The 11,053-nt window shown below is 38.1% G+C and overlaps 1 protein-coding gene across 1 annotated transcript in view; it reads right to left on the reverse strand.

The window, feature by feature from the left end:
* Window positions 1–10,804, reverse strand: part of btbd7 (BTB (POZ) domain containing 7) — an 87,019-nt gene extending 76,215 nt beyond the window's left edge. The window contains exon 1 of the mRNA XM_056480816.1: window positions 10,443–10,804. The gene's annotated coding sequence lies outside the window, so the exon portion shown is untranslated. The remainder of the gene's footprint in view (window positions 1–10,442) is intronic.
* Between the last annotated feature and the right edge of the window lie 249 nt (window positions 10,805–11,053).

Here is an 11,053-nt window from a genome sequence, read left to right on the forward strand (position 1 = left end):
TAGTGCCAACAGTTGTCAGCTTACATCAGGTCTCATCAGTACCAAAAAGCTGAACATGAACACACCAAATAGATGACAGCACATTTAAAATAGAGCATGTGTTCTGCGCCTGTGTGAGAGGACGTGTCTTTCCACACCCACGGGAGGCAGTAGCCTGTTTTCTCATTCCACAAAGGGAATCAGAGCTTCCACCGCACGCAAGTCATGACGGAGGGATTCGCTCATGCAAATATTTCTGATAATCAAATAATCAATATAGTAGTATATTGCTAAATGCTGCAACATTACAGCCAGCTTCTCTGGTTTCTTCTTGACTTGTTTACTTGGGTACATCCCTTCAGTTTTTGTTCTCCAGCTCAGACTCGTTATTAAATAATCAATCAGAGCACTCTCTTCAGCCAATGCTGATTCTACATGCTGAATTAGGCCAACTCGATACAACTTTAACCCAAACCAAATAGCTGGAACAATGACCGATGACCCTATGAAGCCTAACAGCTGACTGCCATTTTGGTGTATTCTAGTCTTAACAAAACAAACAATTGGCTATTTAAAACAAAAACAAAAACCAAAAAAAGAACAACAACTGAGCATTAACACTTTGCAAATCTAAACAATTTTTTAAATCAACTAGATAGAATTTGTAAACTATCTAAATGACAACTAATTAGTCTTAAAAGTCACGAAACACCAGACGCTGACAGTCTTATGTGTCCCACGCTACTATAAACACTATTAGGATACATATTTTTCACAAAAAAAAGTGAAAATTGGTTGTTTTTGCGTTATTTCGAGCTAATTCGTTCTTCTGGTTTGAAACAAATTTTTCAATGTTTCAATGATTCATCTGCGATTCTCTCAGATAGGTGTCTTTGATAGTTCACACTGTGTGATTGTTACTCACGTGAACGAGCACTGATTTGCCTGTGATCTCATTTGTCATTTATTGTCGATTTCTCAAAACCTGTTGGCGAGTCAGAATCGGGGCTAAAATCATGCAGTCTAACCTCACCATAAGACTGAAGCAATGCCAGATGCTCTCGTCCCAAAACGAAAGAGTTACGTTGTCAGTTCTGCAATATTTCAGCTTTCAACTGAACAAAAAGCCAATTTAGATGAACAGATTTTACAGCAGAAAGATCCCTGTGATACACAGCAACACATTGAATCTGAGGTCTCATCTCACTGTCATCTAGATATTGAAGCACAGCCGCCACACAGCATCAAGTCAGGTGTAATCTCAAAAAGGACAACTGAGGGCAGTACCAGTTGACAGTTAGGAGTAGCTAAAGCATTTGTGATGTCTGTCAAATTTAGTTCTCACAGTAACAGGTATAAACGCCTTTCAGCTAGTTAAGGCAGAAGATCTGGCAAAAGCACAATTGGCGATTTCAAATGTACCAAAAAAGCAAACCATATCACAACACGTTTTTGGCACCATTTCCTTAGAGTAACTAGTAGAACAGTATAATGCCAAAAGGTTGGAGCTTCCTGCTGAAAGCTATTGGCTAACAGAGATTCATCACCAGCATTTGCAACTAAACAGGAGAACAATGGAACACAGAAAGCAGCATTTTTTAAATATCCAGCCAAAACCCGACACTGCAATACATACAGCTGGGCGATAAAAATCGATCTCGATATTTATTGACCAAACACCATTGTCAATATCCATTGAACAGAGATTCCTCATGAAGGCTATAGTTGTATTAAAATGTGGCTGCTGACTGCGCGCCTTGGAAGCATTGCCAATAAGCTTAGGGTGTAAGAGTGTTATTTCTAATGGAGGCGCACGACTTGCGATGGGAGCGATGCGCACATGTTGTGCAAGCAGCGCACACATGAACTGTGCCATATTCCAGCAGCACCTAGTTGAAAACATCTGAGCTTTTCAGAATGTTGCGAGCGCACCGCGATTTCATACAAGTAGAATGAACCAATCCGCTTCACATTTTGTATGGAATGTACACATTTCAGTTACGGCAGAGTAATTACCTCAGACAAACACAACGCACCCAAACACTGCAGCGTTTTTTACTTTTCTCCATATACTTGCATCTGAGCTGCAGCAATGGTTTGTCCATTTGTCATCCTCTGAAATAACACTTAATGGTTGCCTAGTTACGATAAGCCAGGGGAGCGCGAGCGCAAAGGCCATTGTAAATGATGAAGGAAAAAACGAGCTTGCGCTTGTCACTTCAGTCCAGAATAACTACACATGCGAAAATGAGTGCGGTGGCTAGCATCAGTGAGGGGATTGAAAACAAAAAAAAAAAAACATGTGAGAAAGTTGCCAAAGTGTTTTTTTTTTTTCTTTTTTTGTGCATTTCAGCCACTAGCTCCCCATCTGAAAGATTTTTTTAGCATAGGGGTAATATAGCCATTCAACTTCACAATTTGTAATGTTGCAGTATGTATTTGAATAATGATGGTTCTTTTTTGATGATGTTCCTAAATTTGAAAACTCAGATTTGATTACAATTTTTGTTTACAGAGGTTTACTGTACACTCTCAGAAATAAAGGTACATGAGCGGTCACTGGGGTGGTACCTTTTCAAAAGGTACAATGTTGTGCCTAAAAGGCCCATATATACCTTTGAGCTACTAATATGGACCCTTCAGGTGCAAATGTGTACCATTTGAAAAGGTACCACCCCCAGTGACAGCTCGCGTACCTTTATTTCTGAGAGTGTATCATTATTATTGACACCTAACAGATGTTGATCTAACTTTACTATTGCACACATTTTGTAACATTTTATCAACGTAACATTTTATTTATCTTTTTAACACTTGTTTATTTTATTATAAATATTATTTATTATAAGAGATCAGATATGTTGAATAAACATTTTTGTGTTTGACTATAGAAGCTATTTGCCTTAGTAATGTTGGTAAATTAAAATAAAGTGGTTAAAAATCCTGATATTCCTATATGTATTGTTAAAAATATTCAATAATTATCAATACTGAATGATATGAAACATGAAATTGTGATTATTTTTTTGCAATATTGCCCAGCCCCAGTAATAAAATTAATGAACCATGCTCAAATAAAGCTGGTCATCTTCTAGTAACTAACAGCCACATGCCAATAACAGAACCTCCTGTGTGTCCTCCATTGTTGTTTACTAGGCCACTCACATGCTGCACTTAAACTTGTGCACACTTGTAGAGCATCTACATTTGAATTAATCAACTTGAGTTTGCAAAAGACCTAATGTGAGAACGGCCCATACGGCTTTCTTCTTCAAGTGAGATTGCCATCTGACACCACGCCAACCAAGTAAGGGTACTATTGGCAGTGGAAACACAATAGCTTGACACATGCTAAACCATACTGTGCTGCACTATACCATACCTCTCATTGCAAATGATGCATTAGTCTTGGGTCTCCCTATAATGTGCCTGTGATTCACAATTAGCACAAAAAATATATATTACACTATTTAGTAAATGCCTATTGTTATTGTACGCCCCTACAGCTTGTGTCTTGGATACTGTGCAAACAAGATCGTGCAGTTCTTAATCATCATGAAGAAATTGCAAAATGCACACTAAATATAAAAGAAAAACTAAAATTATAAATAAACGCAGCATCTTCATTGAACAATACAGCATCATTAACTGTTATTTAAGCTTAGGGAATGCAAATAAGTCATCTGTCTGAGCCAAAGAAGAGGGGAGAAAAAAAACTAAATACCCTGACCGCAAGTCTCCAAGCAGGGCATTCCAGCAATGAGTTGTGGTTTTTGAACACACACTCCAACAAACCACTTTTGCCTATTTCATGCCTTTAAAATGAATGAATAAAAGCCTGCAAGACCCGAGGTCTCATTCAAGAGTGATGTCAAGCCACAGAGGTAATGCTGAACTAGTTAAACTTCAAGAGACTATAGATTGCACAGCAATATTCCTGAATGATTGATACAACTCTCATGCTTCCAATGATGCTCAAAATAGTCAAATAAAAAAAAGATTTAGGAAGGGGGGAAAAAAAAAGATAGAATGTCCAGCGATGCTCAATATTCTGTGTTTAATTCAAAGTGGAGCACAGAAGTTAAACTTTCTTTGTGGAACTGTCCCAAATATATATGAATAGTACTTAGATGTGATCTCAACCTGCAAATCAATTGGTGCAGGAAGCGACTCGTGTAGGAAAACCTCTCTGCACTGCAATTTTCACATATGTTTTGCATGTTCAAGTTCGCTATTTCCAATGGAGATGCGTGGCTTGCGTGCGCATATTGGCACCGTGAGTCACATGACAAGAACTGACCGATCAGCTTCATACATTGCATGGAATATATACATTTCTACTCCAAAGAGAAAAAATTATATATATGAAAATACCAAAAAAAGTTATTTAGTTAAAAGTGCCTTTCAGACAAAGGTTCAGCAGCCTTTGACTACATTTGTTCTCTTTGGCCCGTTTCCATTGAGTGGAACAGTACGGTACGGGTCACCTTTATCAGGCTTGCGTTTCCACTGATAAAAGGGTACCAATGGTACTCTTTTGGTGGGCGTGGGGTGCGACAAAGTTTCAGTCAACGTCATTCTTGCTCAAGAAAATGTCAAAGTAAAGCTGTACAGGATCGTTCACATGTCATATGAAAAGCAGTTCTTACAAAGCAGATGATTTATACACATTAATACTGGTCTATAAATGTCCATTACTAACCTTTTTACGAACATGATTTGATTATAACTGCAGATCAACGAAATAGCCTACTGTTACGTCTGTGATTACATTAAATAAATAAATAAATACAACATTTATGAACACATACAGCCTCTTACAGTCTCCGATATGTTACCAATTACAAAAAACTACACACAACATACATTTAGTCCTTATTCGGGTTCAAAATCAACACGCGATATAGGCCTGTCAGTGCAAAGCTCTCAACTGTATTTTTAATCCTCGCCAGCACATGCAACCACTTGTTAGAAAGTAATTCTGTCATTCAGAGTTCATAATAGTTCAAAAGGTGATCATAAGTTAAATATGGCTGTTTGTTCATCTTTTAGGTTGCTGAAAGAATCATTTGGTCCTTTGTTTTTTCGCACATCACTCTCTTCGTTTCTGACAGGATCGCATGTCAGAAGCACTTCAATAAATCACACGCACGTTATCATCATCAGCTCAAGATATGTTATTTCAAATACAGATGTGCAGTGAGGGCAAGTGAGAAACCGCAAGCGAGAAAGCGAAACCGATTGTGTTATAGACGGCCTTGTAAACAACAGCAGGGTAGATTCTGCTCTTCTTCTTGGCTTTGTGGCTGTTCATCAAGATGACGACAAGGTTTGTTTGAGCTCAGGTCAACCATGACTTGTTATTTTATGTATATATTATTATGGTGTAATGTCTCAGCTGTGTATTTAAAACATGACGGTTCCTTTATTTTTCATTCTGGCTTGTTGCACAAGCGAGTGACGCATATCTGTAAACCAATAGCATCCAGTTGCGCGTCTAGCTCCACCTTTTGGTACCCTTTTGTTGTGCTATGTACCCTTTGCATACCAAACCGAACCACTCAGTGGAAACGGGCCATAAAAGGGAAATACTTAGCTAATATGTAGCTTAGACTTACAGTTCAACTTATTTATTTATTTATTCTTTCATCGTTCTGTCATTTATTTTCAGTGTAAAATTATTAACTGTGTTTTAATGCCAAAAATGTTCACTTATTTTTAAGTCCAAAGAGAATGAGACAAGTGTTTGTTTGTTTTTTTATTATTATTTTATAACCGTGATTATTTTTCAGACTATAATCGTACAACCAAAATCTATAATCGTTGCATCCCTAATTTAAGCATTTGATATAAACCCTTGCTGCAGTCTTGAACAGCACTGGGTTTCATTAGTGCATGATGATGAGGGCTAGACAAAGGAAGTGAGCACTTAATTCCCGTATGTGTGTGTGAGTGCAAGAAAAGGAGAGCTCAAACATCCCATTGGACAAGGTGAAAAATTAGGACCTGAGTCAGCCTGTCATTTTAAGAGAAGGGGAAAAAAAAGTGGTTGCCAAGGACAACAAGGGGGAGTGGAAAATGAAAACATGTCCCACTTTCCTTTCTCCATCCAATTTCTCTCTCCAGTGACAGCAGCCAGAGGTCAAGCCAGTGTGCTTGTGGAACTAGAGGGACCTTCAAAGACTGCAGACTGAAAAAAACTAAATCATTTCATGCATATTTGTACATTCATGTGCATCAGCCAACAACCGTTTTTTGGCTTAACATTGCAAAAAATGTGAAACCATTAAAACAATTATGTCAGCAAAGTTCAAATGCATACAGATGAAATCCTTATAATCCAGCAAATTTCCTAGTTTGTCTGGAGCACATAAGCCAAATGAGCTGAAACATCATTGCGCTGAACATGAGGACTTGAGCAAGGCTTCATAACATCATCAGACTTTTGTTGCGATAAGATTACGAGTTTAGAGTCAACAAAGGCCAGATAAAACCCTATTTTTCAATCATTCCTGGGACGTCATTAATCGATACAAACGGATTTGCAGTTGTCTGATGCTTTTCAAGGTTATACAATTGGCAAGCTACTCATGTTACATTGTACACAAGCACCACACTGTCAGTCTGCAAAGCGCTGGCAAACCGGCACAGAGAGACAGTGAACTAATTCATAACAGCAAAAGATTTCATAACCATTCTTGACGGACTGACTAGATGTACTGTCAGCTGGAAAGCAGTTATCCCACAGGCAGGACTCAAACAATGAGGACGGCCTGATGGTCCAGAGTGTGAGAGAGTTTCAGGACAGTTGGCAGAACTGTCACTTGTACTGGGTCAGTGCTGCGTTGTCACTACATCTTGCAGTGGCTGCTGCACATGTGTTTTCATGTCTTGCAAACTTACACATTCGTCATGAGTTAGTTAAGATTAAAAGTGAAAGAAAAGGTTTTATAATGTTACAAAATGTTTTTATGAATGCTGTTCTTTTGAGCCGTCAACAATAATAATCAGGATAAATATTTTAACCATGATAAATATTTGATTTCTGAAGGATCACCTGACACTGAAGTAATGTCTTGTGATCTGGAGTAATGGCTGCTGAAACCATATTATGGCCAATTTGACCAGTATGGTACGGTTCAGTATTGTGACCTTTGCCAGGTTTGTGTCTCCACTGCCAAAGGGTACGAATGATACCCTTTTGGTGGGTGTGGTGTTCGACAGAAAGTTGCAGTCAATGTCATTCTCACTTGAAGTTCACATATCGTATGAGAAGCACTTCTTACTTAACAACTGCTTTATATACATAAATACTTATACATTAATAAATGTTTATTACTAATCTTTCCATGAACATGATTTGATTCTTGCTGCAGATCAATGCTAATACAAAATAGACTACTGTAACGTCTGCAATTGTAAAAAAAAAAATAAACAGTCTCTAAAATGTTATCAATAACAAATAAAAAAAATACCCAAAACTTATGTTTAGGCCTTATTTGGGTTCATAAACGATACAAAACATACACCGTCAGTACAAACCTCTCATCTTTATTTTTCACCAGCACATGTAACGTTAACATCTTGTTCCTTGTTCTGTTATTTTGAGGTTTGTAATAGTTCATAATAGTCCAAAAGGCAATGATAATATTTAAACATGGCAGTTTGCTCATCTTTTAGGCTGCTGAAAGAATCATTTTATCCTTTGTTTTTTTGTGCTTCACTTTGTCTTTTGTCCATTTCTGAAAGTATCGGATGTCAGAAGCATTTCAATAATCACACGCACATTAATATCATGAGCTCAAGAAGTTCATTAATGCAAATATAGATGTGCTGAGAGCGATCGCGAGCTCTCTGGAGAAAGTGAAACTGCTCGCGCTAGACAGGCTCATAAATCAACAACAGGTTTATCTTCTTGGCATTGTGGCTGTTTCTTTAAGGCGACGACAAGGTTGGTTTGAGCTCTGGTCGACCATGGCTCGTTATTATATGTATATATTATTACGGTGTAATGTCTTGGCTGTGCATTTAAAAATGGAGCTTCCTTTGTTTTCATTCTTCCGGCTTGTACATGCGCTGGTGACATTTCTCTGTAAACCAATAGCGTACAGCTGCGCGTCTAGCTCCACCATTTGGTACCCCTTCATTGTGCTAGGTACCCTTTGCAAAGGGTACCCAAAAAGTGGTACAGTATGGTTTGCTTTTTGGTACCTCTTGACAGTGGAAACGAGCATAAAAGCATACCGACCCGTACCGTACTGTACCGTACCACTTAGGGAAAACGGGCCATTATATAGATTTTACTTTCAAATTTCATAATTAAAACAATTTTTTCTTTTTTCTGTGATAAGGATTTTATGTACTTATTTTTATTATTATTATTACTACTACTGCTGCTATTACTACTATACATTAATTTAATTACACTTGCCATAGTTTTTTGTATTAAAATACAGAAAGCAGGACATGAAAGCAAAACGATTAACCTTTTGAACATTCTTTACACAGATCTTCTCTAGGGATGCACCAATATGGAATTTTGGCCAATGCATCATGGCCAATATATTGTGCATCACTACTTAACATTTAATGATACACTATTTAAAGCATCAAAACAATAATAAATGCACAAAAAAGTTGGTAGACTCTGGCTATATTCAAATCACACATGCAAAAGCTATAGTGACTCAATCAAAATGGCCAAAATAAATCATTATTCACTGAAACTAGAGAACCTAAAGTCGTTTGGGCTATATAATTTAGACTTGTCATTAGCTGTGGTCACTGATCTTCATCAATACTTTACAGAATATTTCATTAATAAATGAAATTCTATTCATTCATGCAGAAGAGATCCATACTGATTTTAGAATGACATGATGAGGGTGAGTAAATGACAAAACTCACATTTCCAGGTCGTCTATACCCCTCTAACACAGAACTGCAGCACCATCGTACACGAATCTGACTTAACTGTTGGCACTAGCACATATTGCAGCACGGCAGTAGAGGAAAGGATGGTCTACATCACAGGAAGATGAAAAAAGAGGGGGGAAACCCCTACACATCAACCACAGTCACAACACCTCTACAACATGCTGCAGTAACCCAAACCACACAATGTTCTCCTCACTTGATTCTTTCTCAAATTACCCAGGTTGATGAACAACAATGGTGCTGATTGAGTATATTAAGGATGACATTCTCTCAACAAAGCAGTAGCAGCAGATAAATCAGCACATTACTGCTTTGGTTTTGTTTTATTAAATCATTTACCTTTGATTCTCATGGGCAGACACGAGGCTATCAGTAAATCACACCGTCTCTGCTCTTGGTTCGGGGACATCTGATAACAAAGATGCTTGAACTGAATATTTCCGACAACACAAACGAATTCTCAGTGTAACAATTACTAACAAGAGAGCAGGTCTTTATTAGCAATTTCTGACATTTAGGCTCCTGGAAAACATGGGAATCTGTGTGGGAAACTGAGATGTACTTTACTGTAGAGGTGAATGAACTCAATGGGGGCCAAACAGGATGGGACGATGTAAACCAATCTGGTCATCAGTTAAAACCTTGCCTTTAATTAGGCCCTGATGACTTCCAGAATTCCAGAGGAAATAAACAGTCAAGACAAAGACAGGGGAATATGCTCCCGTCTACTAATTTTCCTAAACAATGCCCTGTCTAATTACAGAGGTCCAAAATAAGGCACAGTGCACAGCCTGTTTTCTAAATACAAATAAAGGCAGGTCAGCATAGGAGGACCTGTTAGATGATGCAAAACAGCTCTATACTAGTGACCAAACACGCTTTTTTATAAGCAAAAACAAATGTAACATGCCAAGTATGTCTTTTAAAATCCATTAGTATATGTATAGTATTTATGTTATGTTGGGCAACTGGATGAGTATCCACAAAGTCACATATTTAAACATGTATACAACATGCTGGTGGCTGCTGACAGCTCCACAAGCGTTTTGCTAGGATGAATCTTCCTCTTTACTACGTGTCCGCATTTATGAAGGCATTACATCTGTAATAACTGCAAACTACGCATACTCGGCTAGCCTAGCTTTGTGTATTTAGCATTCAGGTGGCTCCTAACAGCTTTTTTTAGGGTGAAAAAAGTTAGCAAAACGCGGTATATCTAGTTATTTCACCCTGTTTGTTCAATTAACTACAGAACTTACGTGGTGTTAAGTGTTTTCTTATGGTTTAGCATGCAAGCTAACCATAATAACTAAGCTTTGCTTAGTAGTTCTGTGCGGGAGAGAGAAATAGCGTACTGTATCAAGTTCATCAGGTTAATCTAACCAACATTTTGGACAAATAACGTTAGTCAAAGACAGTTGTGGTTTTAATACACATGGCATAACTGTAAATGTAGCTAATTCAGCAGCTCGCCATGGCAGATTAGCAAGCAAAGCAAAAAGGAGAAAAAATGCCCTCAACCCTACCTGAGTCAAGTTTACTGCTCCTCTCTTCTCTTCTTGCTCATAAAACGAGCCAAAATCCAAGCCAGTGACTTTTGATATTTGCTTAGCCGAGCAAATTTGCCTGCACTTTTCTTTCGTGGAGTGATATTGAGTAAAAAAAAGGGCTCTGCACGTCCCGGGTTCACACACACACACACACATACACATACAAACACATGAAGCGCTAGCAAGCTGCTAGTACTTTTACGATACACCATCCGCCCTACATTACTCGCTTTTAATACCTCGTTCAACAACAAAACAGCTCAAATTGAGTCTGTGCTCTCAGTTTCCCGTCAGCAAATATTACATGTTGTGTTGTATCCTCCTCTTATTCAGTAAAACAACGAGGGGAGGGCTAACGCGGCTGAATTCGGTTAGCAATGTCGCTACGCCATCTATCTGCTCGAGCTCAGACGATGCACAGAGGAAAAAGGTCCTATAAATCTTCTATGTTGGTTGGACCTATGGGCTGAATGAGGAAAAAGATTCAATTAATTTTTGCGAATTTTGCGTGCATGGTTTTCGTTTTAATTAAACATTAGAGAAAAAAAGTACTTTTATTAATAATTGTTCATTTTACCTAAATGAAC

The sequence above is a fragment of the Danio aesculapii genome, chromosome 20, assembly GCF_903798145.1.
Source record: "Danio aesculapii chromosome 20, fDanAes4.1, whole genome shotgun sequence".
Taxonomy (NCBI): domain Eukaryota; kingdom Metazoa; phylum Chordata; class Actinopteri; order Cypriniformes; family Danionidae; genus Danio; species Danio aesculapii.